The sequence below is a fragment of the Diabrotica virgifera genome, chromosome 1 (genome assembly GCF_917563875.1).
Source record: "Diabrotica virgifera virgifera chromosome 1, PGI_DIABVI_V3a".
Taxonomy (NCBI): Eukaryota; Metazoa; Arthropoda; class Insecta; order Coleoptera; family Chrysomelidae; genus Diabrotica; species Diabrotica virgifera.
In genome coordinates this window covers 138,285,700-138,302,703 of record NC_065443.1, presented here as the reverse complement: position 1 = coordinate 138,302,703, position 17,004 = coordinate 138,285,700, and the positions used below count along the sequence as shown (strand labels likewise).

Sequence of the window (17,004 nt, the reverse complement as noted above, 5' to 3'; positions counted from 1 at the left end):
AGTGACACTTGACTTATTGATTTTGACGTTTGTCAATGATTCAATCAAATTCTGTCTAGGATGCCGACACCGTGAGAGAAATTATCCTCCAAAGAATAGAGAGTTGGGTTTAAAAACGATTAGTTTGTTATAAATGTTAAAGGAACTGTTGAAAGACTGTGCGAGAAAAAGAAACACAATTTAAGAGTTGTGACAATGTTCGAAACTTGTATAGATTAGCTCTCCAAATCAATGAACTACATAGATAGATACAAAACTAGATATAAGGTAGTGTCGCCAAATAAGGCCAGTGTCTTAATTAGGCAAATTGCAAATATGTTCTTAAATATAGATATTATATATTAGAGGTAACCGTAAATGTCTTTCTCAGTCAAAATCGTCTAAAGTCTAAGCCATTCAGTCGGTAGTATCACATAGCAGCGCCAAGTAGACTAGACACGTGTTTGTTACGGTGCGGAAGTTCGTTTATAAATTTTAGGTAAGTTATAAAATTACTAAAATGGTACTTAATGAATATAAGCCAATTATTTTTTCTTTGTAAAGCGATAGTAAATTAATACTTTTTAAGGAACTGGAACTGTTTTTTCTCTATATTGCTTCTTATTATTTTTTTATGTTAAATAAAAAAATAGACAGTGTCCTAATAAAGCCAATTGTCCTAGATGTGTGTAAATGTGCGATATGTGTGCTTAATGTATTGACAACTTTTTGTTTTTAATATGAATAAAAGTTTCTTTCACTAAATTTTGTATTTGTTCTTTAATTCTTAGGTTTAAAATTTATTATCCACCTCAATTTGCGTAAAAAATGAAACTGGCCTTATTAAGCTACCAGTTCCTAATAAGGACAAATATTCCAGATTTATTCAATGTTAAAATTTTATATTTCTTTATTTATTTAGTAAGTATTTTATCCTGAAATTCGATAGCTAAAATGTTAGGCAATACGTATAGAAGAGCTTTCCCCCATATTGTTCCTGAATAAAATATTACAGATATTTAAACGTTAAGGTGGCCTTAATTGGCGACCTTACCTTACATAACGTACATATTATTATAAGAAGTGGAATGGATTGAAACAATATGATGGAAAAAAGAAGAAAAAAAGCAGCAAGTTGGGCATTATACTCATAACAGTCAAGAGAGTTCGGAACTGCGTTTCCAGTATCCAAGATAATCAAAAATCATGTTCAAAAATCAAAAAAACCATAAATGCTCGGGTATGTATCCTCCGCATAAAAGGATACCTAAGTATGCCTGATTAGAGAGAGCCACCTACCTTGGTTGTAATCTAAATGAGAACTGGGACATGAGCAAAGAAATTAGAATACCTATAGAGAAGGCCAGAGCTGCATTCTTTAAGATGAAGAAACTGTTATGTGAAAACAATATTACTTTAAGTCTTAAAATTAGATTAGTGAGACGTTATGTGCTCTCTACTCTTTTGTATGGTGTCGAAGGTTGGACTTTAAAGGATATACTTCTCAAGAATCTGGAAGCCTTTGAAATTTGGGTGTATGGGAGAATCCTACGAATAAATTGGCTGGATATAGTTCGTAACGAAGTTGTTTTGCATCGGATGGGAAAAGTTACGGACGTCATCAGAACAGTTAAAATCGTAAACTTGAGTATTTTGGCCATGTTATGCGCCACCCAGAGATACATAAGATACTCCATTTAATAATACAAGGCAACGTAGACGGGAGAAACGGGCCAGGTCGAAGAAGAACGTCATGACTTAGAAACCTGAGAGAATGATTTAACAGATCCTCTGCATCCCTTTTCCGAGCTGCCATCAACAAAATTATTATAGCCAATTTGATAGCAAACGCTCGATAATCAAGCACGGCACATGAAGAAGAAGATGCCTGATCAACATGCTTGAACCAACCAAGAAAAAAGACGAAGAAATGAAAGATCGATCCCACGAAAACCTTGAAAGAGCATATGATAACTGTCCAAAAACGATATTAAAGTAATAATTTTGGGATAAACATGAACGCCTAGATAGGAAAAGAGATATATGCTACTAAGATAATATCGGTAAACACAGCTTTCACGATATTGCTAATAACCATGGGTTAAGACTTATTACAACACAAACAATGTTAACCATGTTATAATTATTGACAGAAGGCACTTTACAAACCTAATGGACGTCAGAAAATACAGAGGCGTAAATACTGACTTACACTTCATGGTAATACCCAAGTATCCACAAAAAATTTCCAATGTCAAAAAAGAAAAGGGGACTAGACAAATTAAATACAATTTACATAGATGCCAAATAATGGAAACACGAACAAAAGTTCTAGTCGGACATAAAAGAAACCTTCTATTGGAAAAAACCTGAATATTCAACCAGTCAAGCACGGAGAAAAATAACTGGTTCGACCAAGGGTACAAAAAAATCTCAATAGAAGAAAAAGGCATTTAGGACCACGCAACAACGAAGAACTAGGACAACAGTAGATAGTTATAAAAACTTGAGAAGAGAGGTGAAACTCATGCACCGAAAAAAGAAACGAGAATGAGAAATGGTCTTATTAGAATGGCCCAAAAGCCATATGAGTCCAGAATGAAGAAATATCAAGAAAGTTCTATATAACATATCTTATATCCGAATAAACATTATTAGAAAATAAATCAAGCCGAGGATCAATATCTGTAATGATAAGGATGGCAATACTAGCTGACCAACGAAGAGAATATCCTGTTACAATGGGTAAGACACTTTCAAGAGTTGTTGGAAGGGGAACCTATCAACAACATAGAAATGGAGTACCTACTAAAATGAGAAATGTGTGGAACCCATCACGGTAGAGGAAGTAAAACTATCCTGTAAAGAACTAAAAAACTACAAATTGCCAGGCAGCGATGCTATCTTCTCAGAGTTATTGAAATACGGTGGCGAGCAAATCACCAATGTGATGCAAAAACTAGTTATTTGGTCTGGAGAGCAAATGTCTCAGGAATGGAGTTTAGTATTAATATGCCTGTTACACAAAAAGGGGAACCAACTACTCATAGAGTGCAGTAATTACCATGGAATAACTCTACTAAATACTGTCTGGCATGAGAGATTGAAGCCTTATATCAGATATATTTCAGGCGGGGAAGTCCAATTATTAACCAGATCTTCTACAAATTTTCGAAAAGCACAAGACGTTAAGATAGATATTATTCGGTATGTACCATCTATTTGTCAATTTTAAAGCGGCTTATGGCAGTGTCATCAGATCAAGTTTTTACAATGCTATGAACGAGTTATGAATTCCAAAAAAATCATAGGTCAACGGCCATAGATCCAGCAACCTTGCAAGCAGGGGGCAATGAAATAAAAATTTTCTCGTCACTCGCGTACGCAGAATTCTTTTTCGGTATGGGCTGTTACTTCATTTTTCTTCATGTACCATGTCCTTTCAGAACGTTATCATAGCTATCTTAATTTTATTCACTGCCACCCTAAATCAACCACGAAGTGCTTTTTCGTCCTGGACTGCGTTTGCCTTCTAATTTCACTTAGATAATATTTTGTAGCAACCTATATTTGAAACTTCTCATTACATGTCCAAAATACTCCACTTTTCTCTTCTTGATGCCTTCTATAATCTCAGTAGTCTTGTTGAGACGTTCTAGTATTGTGGAATTTCGAATCTTGTCCACCCAAGATACTTTTAAAATTCTTCTATAGAACCGCATTTCGAAAGCCTCAAGGCGATTTAGGTAAGTAGATCGATTTTATTCACAGTCCAAGACTCGACACCATACAGTTAGACCGAGAACACGTCCTTTGGAGAAGGAATTCTCTTTTATGTTTCATTCCGTTATTCAGTTTTCAACAGGACACAAAACTCACTATTTATATTCAATCGTAATTATCTCTTTCTTAAAAAAAGGCGACACCAGGCGAAGTCTCAAGGAGGGGGCAATTGACCCCATTGACACCCCTTGGATCCGCGCCTGTCATAGGTATTGATAAATGTGACGATAAGCAAGACGCTATCAGTAACAAAAATTTAGAAGAATTCGTCAACTACATTTGAAATCCAAAGGAAGTTAAGGCAGGGAGACGTACTGGCTTGTCAGCTTTGTACGAGAAGATAATTGTACGAGAAGCTAATTTAGATAGTAGGGGAATTATATTTTAATAAATCAGTCCAAATTATAGCATAACTATGCTGACGAATGGTCACTTAAAAAGACACCATTTAATGTTAAAAATATCATAAAACGTTACCAATAGGCGAACTAGTGGGAATACCTGACGGAAATTGAGATAATAATCGAGAAGGCAAGATAATCATGGTCAAAATGAAAAAAATCTTTAACAGTCACTATATAAAATTGAAAATAAAAGTTCGTTTAATAGAATCTAATATATGTGCTATCTTTCTGTATGAAGTAGAGTCATGATCCTTAACTGAGTCATCACTGGAGAGATCCAAACCATTTGAAATGTGGTGCTATAGACGCATGTCTAGGATTTCCTGGATATACATAGTTATCAACGAAGAAGTTCTCCACATAATGAGTAAAGAGAGTGAGCAAGCCATAACAATGAAACGTCGCAAACTAGGATATCTGGGCCATATAACGCGTAACGAACCACGATACGACCTACTACAGACCAGAATTCAAGGAAAGGGGCAAGGAAAAAGAGATTCAGAAAGAAGAAGAATATCCTGACTTAATTCATAACCTAGGATAATGGTTTAACTTTCCAACTATCGGACTTTTAGAACAGTCAACAAATTCAAAATAGCCATGGTAATGTTCAACATAACAGATAGGCATTATAAGAAGAAGAAAAACGACTTCTAAGCAAGTGGTATATTTTTCTGGTCTATTCATTCATTGTACCTACTATTTTACAAGCAAAAATTAATTTTTTTTAATGCAAATCATTTTCAATCTGACTAATATAGGTACTTTTCCTATGGTCACTGATGTGTTTGATTTGAAATTTATAAATTTTTCTATGTTTAACTTAATTAAATTTGTGCAGAAGTCATAAAAAGTTTATACACGGGATGAAAGGAAATTTTCATTTCAACCATAACGTGTGAAATCGATATTGCACGAATATACGGTGTGATTCTACTTTATGAAGTTTTTAATTTGTCAATAAATTTTTAATTGCTTGTATTTGTACTTCTGTCTGTGTCCAAAATAGTAAAGGTTATTTAAATTTAATATGATTTAAGGATACTTCAAATATCGGCAGCAACCAAAATGATCTACTTGCTGTTTCCTATTGAGGTTTTACTTCTAAATATTTCAGAGTTTGCAATTATTTGCTTTTTTAATCTTAAGTGCGCCTTAAACATATGCTAATAAAAGAAAAATTTGAGTTTTAAGTTTTAATAAAAAAAACAAGAGCATATAAAGGAGCCACCTATATAGGCCTGGATCCCGCGTACCAAAAAAAGTTGATTAATAGCAAGCTGAAAATTTGTTAATAGCTTAACGGTGTCTAGTCGGACAAACTTTGATGTGCGGGAACACTGGAACAGGGGAAGTTTTCATTGTGGAACAGTTTAAAAATTTGGAACGTCAGATCACGAAAACTTCCCATATATTTTGTCGGACAGAACATCAATTGATTTGTTACCCTTTCATTAAACTCTCATGAAATAATCTGACTGCTATTACTAACCAACATGATTCCTGTCATTGGACATGTTCTTCGTGTTCCACTCATTAAAATGTCCAGTTGGTTATAAACACCAGTCTGATTTTTGCATGAGAGTTTAATGAAATGGTAACAAATCAATTGGAAGTTATGTCCGACAAATACATGGAACGTTTTCGTAATCTGACGTTCCAAATTTTTAAACTGTTCCACAATTAAAACTTCCCCTGTTCCAGTGTTCCCATACATCAAAGTTTGTCCGACTAGACACCGTTAAGCTATTAATAAATTTTCAGCTTGCTATTAATCAACTTTTTTTTGGTACGCGGGATCCAGGTCTAATAGATCAGACCACTACTTGGTGAGATCAAAAATATACATAATAAAGAGCGATCACAACAGTCTAATAAAAATAAAAGGTAATGAGGGTGAAAACATAAAATCAAAAAGTTACCCTACAAGATATACCTACTAAACAACGGGTTTGTTGAAAAACGAAAGATATACAAGGAATATCAAATAAATAACGATATGAAAACATAAAAACACAAATACACCTAGCCGCAGAAGAAGCCATTGGAAGGGAAAATTAGTAAATAAATTATAAAAACAAAAAACTGTATTGATGGACAAATAAAGATAGAAAATCAAATAAAAAAATCTTACCAAAAATTGGTTGACCACAGAAGACAGAAGAGAATACAGACGGCAAACTTATGAAACCAAATAATAAAAAAAGAGTAGAAAAACCAATTTTGGTAAAACAAATTGTAAAAATATAGATAGCTTAATGGAAAGCCCAAAAGCAAGAAGGGCATGGAAAACGTTGAGGAACTTCAGACAGATTACCCTTCTTCTTCTTCTTAAGGTACCGTGGATTTCCGAGTAGGCGTCCTGACGTCCACCGACATTGTACATTGTCACCCCCATTCAAGACAAGAATCTACAGGTCGAGCAAGTCTTGTAAATTTCACGATTGCGAGCCACGTTTCACGCAACCGTGTTTGCGTACTTGTGTTTCGAGTTGCGTGGTCGTGCGGAGTTATATTTACCAATTCGCGCAATCGTACTTGAGACGCTGTGTCGGGTGAGGTGTTTGAAAATTTGTGTAACTTGATGAACTTGATTGCTTGATTCTGTGGTGTGAAGGTGGTTAAACTTTTGTTTTATTTTTTTTTTGTTTTGTTTGTTTTTGTTGTTGCGAATATATCGCAGAAAGTTTTTAGATGAAGTAATTGTATGATGAAGATAACACAGAAAATACAAGAAGGCAGCATACTTTGCAAAACAATTGTTACAATTTGAAATCAACAATTTGTTAAGTTGTTGTCTTGCAGGTAAAAAAAGTGACTTTTTAAAAAAATTATATCTTGGAAACTAAAAATTATTTTTATTTATAATTGAAACATGTAAAAGTATAGTACTCTCAAAAAAATTTCAGCCAAAAATATTCATTTTTGTAGAGTTGACTGCAATTTTTCCACAACCAGCCCTTTTTTGCAGTGAGCAGCATAACAAGTCCAGTCTCATCTGAAATCAAAGTTTCTTGTAGTTTATACTTCTGGCTAGTGAATGAACAAAGGATTTTTTATTAGATGAGGTCATTTTTGTTTTATAAAAAAAACTACTTTAAAAATGAGAAAAATTGGGGTCAAAAATGTGTTTAAACTTATGTAAAATCTTCAAATTTAATTTTTTTTAATTCCTTCGTTCATATTCTAGCCAGAGGTATAAACTACAAGAAACTTTTTGATTTCAGATGAGACTAGTTATGCTGCCAACGCAAAAAAACTTAAACTCTACAAAGATGAATATTTTTGGCTGAAACTTTTTTTGAGACTACCTTAAGTACTATACTTTTACATGTTCCAATTATAAATAAAAATAAATTTTAGTTTTCGAGATATAATTTTTTTAAAAAGTCACTTTTTTACCCACAAGACCTATGTAACCCCTTAAAAAAATGTTTGATGGCCAAGATGCATACATATATTTAGAAGGAAAGTTCCTGATTTCTGTAGTATAATACATAATACCGAAGAGGAAGTAGCCCTAAGCGCCGGACTCCACTTGTGATTTGTAGTTGTGAAGATTGAACACATTCTTTCAAATAGAAGTCAATCCATGATTATTTAGTCACAAATGGATTGACTTGTATTTGAAACAATGTGTTCAATCTTCCTGATTACAAATCGCAAGTGGAGTGCGGCGGTAATAACACCAAAATATTCCATATAGGTCCATAGAAGGTACACAGACATTGAAAAATTCCTGGAATATCCCCGAAAACATGTTCCCTGAAGATCCCAGGAAAATCCTGTGTCAGCATTTTAAACATTACCTGAATGTCTTATTGGAACATTCCATGAATGTCCACGAATGTTCTCTGGACATTCAAAATATATTTTGTAGACATTCCCTGGATATACCAGAAATACAGTGATGAGTGCTCTAATAACCGGCAAAATAGCACAAAAGATGTATTAAGTAGTGAAAAGACATGAAACTAGTTGAGCTGGGAAATTTAGCGATATTAACTTATACATTTAGATTGTATTGATTGTGTACCACCTTCAGACGTATCAGACGAGTTTGGAAACTACCACTGTCACAGTGACAGTTTTAGTTGACATACTCCTCCGATATGTGTAAAGGTGGGATCAATATAACGTAAATTTAAAGGTTAATTTCGCTAAATTTCCCAGCTCGACTAGTTTCATTTCTTTTTATCTCGCAACTAAATATGTTGCCCATATTTTGCCGGTTATTAGGGCACTTATCACTGTACATCCTTGCTGATGTGACAATACCTCCTATCTGTTTTTTTCATGAGTTTTGTATGAGAGATGGAAAAACATGTTTTAAGGTCACCTCCTGTGTTCATATGTAAGTTTTGACTTGTTTTGTAGTTCATAGATAGTTTAATTTACTACAAAACAAGTCAAAAAATATCATATGAAAACAGGAGGTGACCCTAAGACAAGTTTTTAGTCTCTCTTACAAAACTCATGAAAAAACAGATAGGATGTATTATTACATCACTGACGATATGTGGCCATACCAAATAATACATCCTTGATAAATATAAACATTTTTATTGAACAAAATCTTTTCATACATTTTTTTAATGCAATTTACTGATATTCCTAAATATTTCAAAAAAATGTGTCACATTTGCTTTGTAAACCTTTCTTTTGCCTTTCGTAGCCACATATTCCGTTTCCTTCCTGGTTTTTTGTAGACCACTTCTCTCAGCTGATTCTAAAAAAAATGAAATAAATGGTAATTTTTCTATCCTTTACAATTAACAATCAGAAGAAATATTATTTACAGATAATGATATGCATAATAATAATAGGTTTGTTCTAGCATGAGTTTGAAACCATCAGCGAATAGTGGACCAGCGCGAGTAGAGGGGATCGCACTGGTGACTGTATTATGTTCTTTTACTGACCAACTGTTTGCTGATGGTTTTTGACTAGTTGGACTGTTTGCTAGAACAAACCTAATAATAATAAATATTTTGTATTTTGACAATGACATCTGATGTGGAAGTCAAAACATTAATAAAATTATTTTTTCAAGTTAACTTTCACATGCGCGTCTTAAAATTGTACTTTTAATACTTATAGCATAAATAACTATTAAAACTATCTTAAGAGGAAACAGTATCGATCAACAGGTAGCGAAAATGTGTTCCAAGATTGCGGCTGTAATTTTGAATATTTTTCAAGATATTTGGCACACATATTCGTAATATAATAAAGAATGGCAGTACAGAGCCCAATTTGAAAAATATATTATTATGTGGAAATTACTCTGTAATTAAATACAATATAAAAAAAACGAGCTTGTACCGCCATTAAGAAGAACAAAAAAATACACTTTCTTCAAATACAACTTTTTTATCCGATTTTGTGTTATTTTGGAACTACTAAAATTTTTTATTTCATTAGTAGTTCCAAAATTACACAAAATCTAGGCATCGGATAAAAAAGTTTATTTGAAGAAAGTGTATTTTTTTGTTCTTCTTAATGGCGGTACAGGCTCGTTTTTTAAATATTGTATAATTACAGAGTAATTTCCACATATTAATATATTTTTCAAATTGGGCTCTGTACCGCCATTCTTTATTATTTTACGAATACGTGTGCCAAATGCCTCGAAAAAATATTCAAAATTACAGTGACAATCTTGGAACACGTTTTGGCTACCTGTTTATCGCTACTGTATTACCTTAAAACATTGTAATTTGCTAAACCAGTATAGTTTACTCTACTAGCTACCTCATTTTCCACTGTTTCTAAAGACTTGTTTACATGGGTAGAGTTTTGAGGAGAGTAGAGTAGCGGTAGTACTCTACCAAAAATGGCTTGATACCATTCACATGAGGAGAGTACAAGTATAGTACTGATGCTAGTATAGTGAAACCGATTTTTGTATTTTTAAACACTCTTGATTATAAGTGCACCTTAAATTCTTAATTTTTTGCTTAAGCTCGTTTACTCCAAAGCCCCCTTTGCCATTCTTTCGACGATTTCATCCTCCGCAGCTTGCTGCAAACTTTTATTTCTGTAGTATACACTACCTTAATTCCATAAACACTGGTATTCGCCGTATTATAGCTCTACAAGTTTTAAAGTTTCATCTTCAGTGAACTTCATTTTCACTATTTACACAAAACACAATTCCAGCCAGAATGACAGCGCCCCCATGTACTCTCCTACCTACTCTATTCTGCCATAATTGAGCGTGTTCCATGGGTAGAGTGTGCAGCCGAGTAGACATTTTGGCAGTAGTGGTGGTCATAGAGTAGTTACTTTGCCATAGGTTGCTAGTCACTCTACTTTAACTCCAACTATACACTCTACCAGCTATTCTACTGTGCTGAGCATTTTTACAGGTAGAGTTACTCTACTCTATCAAGTACTTGCATCATTACTCTACCTGTGTAAACAAGTCTTAAATCTACTGAATGAAAATCTACTTAATCTTAATCTACTCTTAATGAAAAATGTCTAAAATCATTTACCCACCTAGTATTATTGTAGAATTTAAGACAGTCCAGTGCCTTATAAATAATTTCAATATGAATATTTTTTCCTTTAATTCTCCTTTGATACCACTCCATTTTAGATTTTGGGGAACTTATTTCATTGTGTTTATAGCCCATATTTATTGAAGGAACCCAATCTGGAGATTGTTATTATCGATTAAGTCGGCTGGTTTTCCTATAAGATTAAAATGTTAACATCTTCAAAAATCGTTACTGTTGTAATTGTAACTTACCAGATATAAAATGATTACAGCAGACAGGACAGGAAAATTTTCATTTCGCTAGTAAAACCTGTACATTGTATTGCATTTAACCATTGTTGTCTCTCAGATTTAAAAGTGAACTTTATCACAATTACTTTGCATTTCACACTTCAAAACACAACACCAATGAAGCATAATTATCTTTCTAAATTAATACTTCCAGAGAAAATGTTAAATTAATCTTTGTACAACACAAAATTACAAAGAAATACAACTAAAATTATCTAAAACTCATTAAGAACAGATAGAATAAGATTTATCTTTTACACCCAGTAGCCATATTGATTTAATTTTGACAGCATGTTGGAACGGATTTAAATTTGGTAAATATAACTCCGCACGACCACGCAACTCGAAACACAAGTACGCAAACACGGTTGCGTGAAGCGTGGCTCGCAATCGTGAAATTTACGAGACTTGCTCGACCTGTAGATTCTTGTCCATTCAAGGGCGCCCATATAAAAATTTTTAGGGGGGGGGGCAGACGTGAAAATTTTGCACATTATATTTTATATACCTACTTTAGATAGGTAACCATAAATAATTTAAAGCACCCGAAAAGCCAGGCGGGCCAAGGGCCCCCCTACCCATAGGTACCCCATTGTCACTATCCGAACATTGCCTTGTCAGATGAGATGTTAGAGAGTCAGAGTATAATGACGTTATCTATTATGTCAGCGATCAAAAGTCAGAGTATAGTCAGAGTAGAATGACGTTATCGAAGTACAGACTAACTTGTCTTCCACAAACAATACAAAGAAATTTTAGGTGCGCAACTGTATTCAATTAAAGACTATAGTGTAGGCGCATTTCTAGTAAATATTGTGGAAATATTAAAAAGAAACATTTTCAATGTTTCATTATTAGATGTTAAATAATATTTTTAAAACCGATTTTACCTACATTAAACTTTTACCAAAAACTGATTTTTTTATTTTTGGCAATTTCTTTTCAAGTCGTATGTTTTTATGTTTAAAAAAATGCCCACTTTTATATTTATCAATATAAAAATTCAGCCATTTGTATCACTCTGTAATAAAAATCTCGGTCACAGATTGCTTATTTATGAAAATGATTCGTGTTAAACTGGCGGATACGGATAAAAGTAAGAAAATAGGTCGATTTTCATTAGGGAAAGAAACATCACAACACGAAAAATATGAAACACATTAAGATCTGCATGGCTAAGTCTATACACGCAATTTGCTAGATGAGCCTATAAATTCCAAACGTTTATTTTAACTCATCCATTAGTTGTTGAAGTTCGTATCTTTAAGGCAGTGTAACAAGGATGTGGCTTAAATTTTTGCTGTTGTTTGTGATGTGGTGGAGTGTCAATACGGCCGAACAAGTGAATGGAACCGGGGAATTGCCATTAAAGGATTGCCTCGATTCTGAAAATATGTAAGTTAACACAAAAAAGTTTTCTTTTCTTCTTCTTCTTCTTCAGGTGCCATCTCCGCTACGGATGTTGGCAATCATCATAGCTATTTTAATTTTTGAGGCAGTAGCTCTAAATAGTTGTTTTGAGCTGCATCCAAACCATTCTCTCAGGTTCTTCAGCCATGAAATTCGTCTTCTGCCGATGCTCCTTCTGCCATCTATCTTTCCCTGCATTATGAGTCGCAGGATGCCATACTTCTCGCCCCGCATCACATGTCCGAGGTACTTTTTTTTCTTAACTGATATGAAATGGCATTATTTGTTAATTCATGTCAGTTGCTAAGACGTCACATCCTTATCCCATGAGGTAAAATCTATTTATCCCATGAGGGGAAAACTACGATTATTGAACGTTAGTTTTTGTGAATACCTTTTTTTCACATCTTGATTGGATAGCCTTTGCAATTTTGTTTAAAAATGACGATAATTTAGAATATCTGGAGATATTCACATACTCCATATTATTGTTGGCCATTAATACACTTTTCACAATTGAATAATGGGCCCACACAGTTGAGTGTGCCCTTACATTGGCAACAAATATTTCACAATTATGGGCAATAATCCTGGCTGAAAAATATTCGGCGACTGGACCGGGTTAAACACACAGGCGCTTTTCAGAAAAGCAGGAGATAGAAACGAATTTTCAATGGTTTTAACCAACATTCATTAGTGGAGTCGGAACTAGAAGAAGAAGATGATCAATAATGGTCTATTGCGACGTGACAAAATATCAAGCAATTTCTGGCAACACCAACAAGTATCGATTTGGCAAAATGTTTAGCAACTACAATATTGAGCGGTATGTCTAGTGTGACCAACTTCAATTCAGTCGAATCCGGGACAAGGCTGAAAAAATACATGAAATCCGGGACTTTTCAATGAAAATCGGGCCATTTTTTTTTTCAGAAGACGGTAATTAAAATACAGAAACGAAAAAAGTCCACCGTTTTGGTTTTCGTAGAACTATAATATCACGATATAAAATGCATGCGTTTTGGATGTGATATTAGTATTACACTCTAGAAATTATCCACTTTTTTTCGTCCCACCAATTCAATTTGATGTGAATTCTTAGAAGAATAACGTATTCAAAATAGAATTTTACCAAAACGTTGAAAATTCGGATGGCCCGGAAGCCTTTTCCGGGACGCCGGGACACGACTTCGTAATTCGGGCCATGTCCCGGATTTTTCGGGCTATTTGGTCACACTAGGTATGAAGCAACTCGAAGAAACTAGACACAACTTTAATACATAAGCGAGTAATTCATACCTTTGCAAAATAAATAAGTGCATACGAGATATACCTAAAACAAATTGACTTGAATTTCTATACCCACTGGGCATTCGTAAGCGACATTGAGCAATATAGAATGGGTACTTATATGGAACAATAATTAGAAGCAAGCCAAATTGCCGTATTTTTTGAAATTGCTACATCTTGCTCAGGGGTGTAACACAGGCCAACGCAGCGTGAAGCTTGCGGGGGGGGGGGGGCAATAGATCAGGGGCCCCATCTTGTCGACTAATATTATGTAAAAATCTGTTATAGGTATATTATTTTACTTTGTGTGTTTAAATTTAAAAACGTAAATTTCTAAATAGGCGTATTCGGCAAGTGAATCATCTTACATATATGTAGAAACTTAATCCTTTCCGGTCTGACGAACTTTTATGGTGACGACATTAAACTATAATGCTTACGTGACTATTGAAAGATTTGAGAATTGCAATTTGACGAATTTTAGAACAATATTTCTAAATCTAGAAATGGGTTTTCTCTTTAATCTTTACCTACGTTTAGTATTTCGATACAATTATCCAGAGGCGTAACAGAGGCCCCCACAGCATGAATCTTACGGGGGGCCCCAATATGTCAAGGCCCCATCTTGTCGTCTAATATATGTAAAAATGTGTTGTTATATTATTTGCATACATACGTTTTTTAAACAGTGCAGTATTGAAAATGAAGTTGTCCATCCGAATTAATAAAATTGTAGATATATTCGCTGATAGTACATAGTGCACGAAGAAAATTGTTCATCTCATAGAATAATACTATGTACTAATGTAATCATTTAGTAATTTTTGTTCTATGTTATTCTATACCAATAAAGATGAAAATGTAAGTCGTCATAAATAAAGCATGAATACACCAATAGCTGAGTGAAATTATCCGCGTCACGACGGACGTATTTGCTTCACAATTTGGATTTAGGTTCTAGTTACAGTCCACTTCAAACTTGGACTTATGCCGTTGGTTGCTTTTACTTCGGGGGTGACACCTCTTCTTGGAGTGAAAAACATACGTTTAAAATAAGTCCGAAAATGCATAAATTGACTAATTATAAGCAACTTTTGTTCTATAGAGTTTCTTTATCTATGTTAATACTTTTCAAGTCATTTGCGAATGAAAATGTTTATTTTTTAACAAAAAAAAAAAACAACGTTTTCAGACGGAATTTTCACAAATAACTCAAAAATAAGTATTTATCGAATTAAATATTAGATATCGAAAAAATATTTGTAGCAAAACTGTAGCTTATAAGATATAAAAAAATGGTGTACTTATTCATGAAGTCTATCGATACAGGATACAGTAAAAGCACAGTTGAAGCTCATTAAAAATTATTCTTATTCGTTCAATTCCAAATCGAATATTTCAACCTGGAATAACCAAAAAATGAAGCATTTTTCGGGAAAATCTCATTAAAACTCATTAAATGTTTCAAAAAAAAGCTTTATTTTTATTTTTTAAAAAAGTTTCTTGCACTAAAACTATACGAGCTTCGCTCAAATAAAGTTGGCCCCTATTTTTGGTAAAAAAGTCTTGAAATCTGCCCTATTTCGCACCCAAATAAAAATTTATCGTTAGCTCTTTACCATTTATTTAAATATTTATTGTTTATATGATCTTTAAGTTTGACCGGTTCGAAGTTCTTATTTTTGAAAAAATTTGGTTTCATAGTAATAAAAGTTTTTTTATTTTGGAAATATGCCTTTTTTTCAAAATAACTTAAAAAGTAAGTATTAGTGATACGAAAAATCTTAAAGAGCAAAGAAATGTAGGTCTTGCTTTTATAAATATTTTGGCTTTATTTTGTTTTCCTGTAAGACAAAAATTGGTTAAGATATGGCTGTTTAAAATTTGCATATACTCGTGATTAGTGACTCGTTCAAGCTCTTTTAACTAGAACCCTTTTAAAAATAAGCACTTTGAACCGGTGAAACCTACAGGTCATATAAAAAAGTTAAGTAATTTGTAAGGCGATAATGATTATTTTCATTTGGGATGCTAAATAGGAGGAGATTTTTACAATTTTTTTTACCAAAAAATGGGATTAACTGTATTTTGAGCGTAACAGGCTTAGTTTTGATGCTAGAAACTTTTTTAAAAGATAAAGCTTCTTTTAAACACTTTAAAAAAGTTCTAACGAGTTTCCCCGAAAAGTATTTCATTTTTTGGTTATTTTACGTTGAAATATTCGATTTGGAATTTGACGAATAAGAAAAACTTTTCATGGTCTACAACTTTTCTTTTAGTGGGCCGAGATACTTCATTTTTGTTTCATATTTTTATAAGCTAGATACATTTTTGCTAACAAGATTCTGTTCGATCAAATACTTACTCTTTGAACTATTTGAAAAAGTTCGCCTAAAAACGTGTTTTTTTTGTTGAACAAAAAACATTTTTACTCATAAATAACTCAAAGAGTCTTGAGTTGACCACTTCGGTGGTAACACTGAAAATTACACGGTATCGCCAAATTGTATGTTCATTTACTGGGCTGTAACACATATAGGTATTTGTTACACATGTCGCATTTAGTAATTTTTTAAAGGGGGCCCCATTTCCAATTCTGAAGGGGGCCCCGACGGAGTTTGTTACGCCACTGACTTGCTTCACTAATTACTCCAGATTAATCCACACACAGATATTATTGAAAATGATCAATAATATGATGAAGATCATTCGATTTTTCAACAAGACGGCATAAAGCATAATGTTCCGCATTATTTGTTATTTATATTATTTAGACTAAAATATTCAACGGAATTGAATTGGAAAGAGAGACAGCATATCGAATGGCCCTTTCGGTCACCAGATTTGTCTCATCTAATTTTTTTTTGTGGGGACACCTAAAAAGTAAAATTTACAGATAGCACACGTATTTATAGATTTACGTCAACAAATTGTCAACCAATGCCTAGGAATTATTACTGTATTGACGCCGGAGGTCACCAGTTTCAGCATTTGGTCAACTAAGAAATAAGTATCTAATGAGCTAAAAATAATAATTTTAAAACCTAGTTTTTTTAATATAAAAAAATTCTGCTGAACCGAATTTAAACATTTAAAGACATACATAGAGTTGCACAAGTTTGACTTGAATGTTTGAACTTGATTTGAGTTTGACTTAATTTCAAGTCAAACTCAAGTCAATCCTTCTGACAAATATTTCAAGTCAAGTCAAACTGGTCAATCGTACAGGTTTGAAAATTCAAACTGTTTGTCAAACTAGTTTGAAAGAGTTTGAAAAATAATTTATTTAGTAGATATACTTTTTTGTCAAGATACACATGTTAGTTGCCAATTAAGATAAGA

General features: G+C 33.4%; 1 protein-coding gene across 1 annotated transcript in view; it reads left to right on the top strand.

The window, feature by feature from the left end:
• LOC114330297 (uncharacterized) overlaps positions 1-17,004 on the top strand; it is an 85,783-nt gene that overhangs the window by 44,089 nt on the left and 24,690 nt on the right. The window lies entirely within an intron of this gene.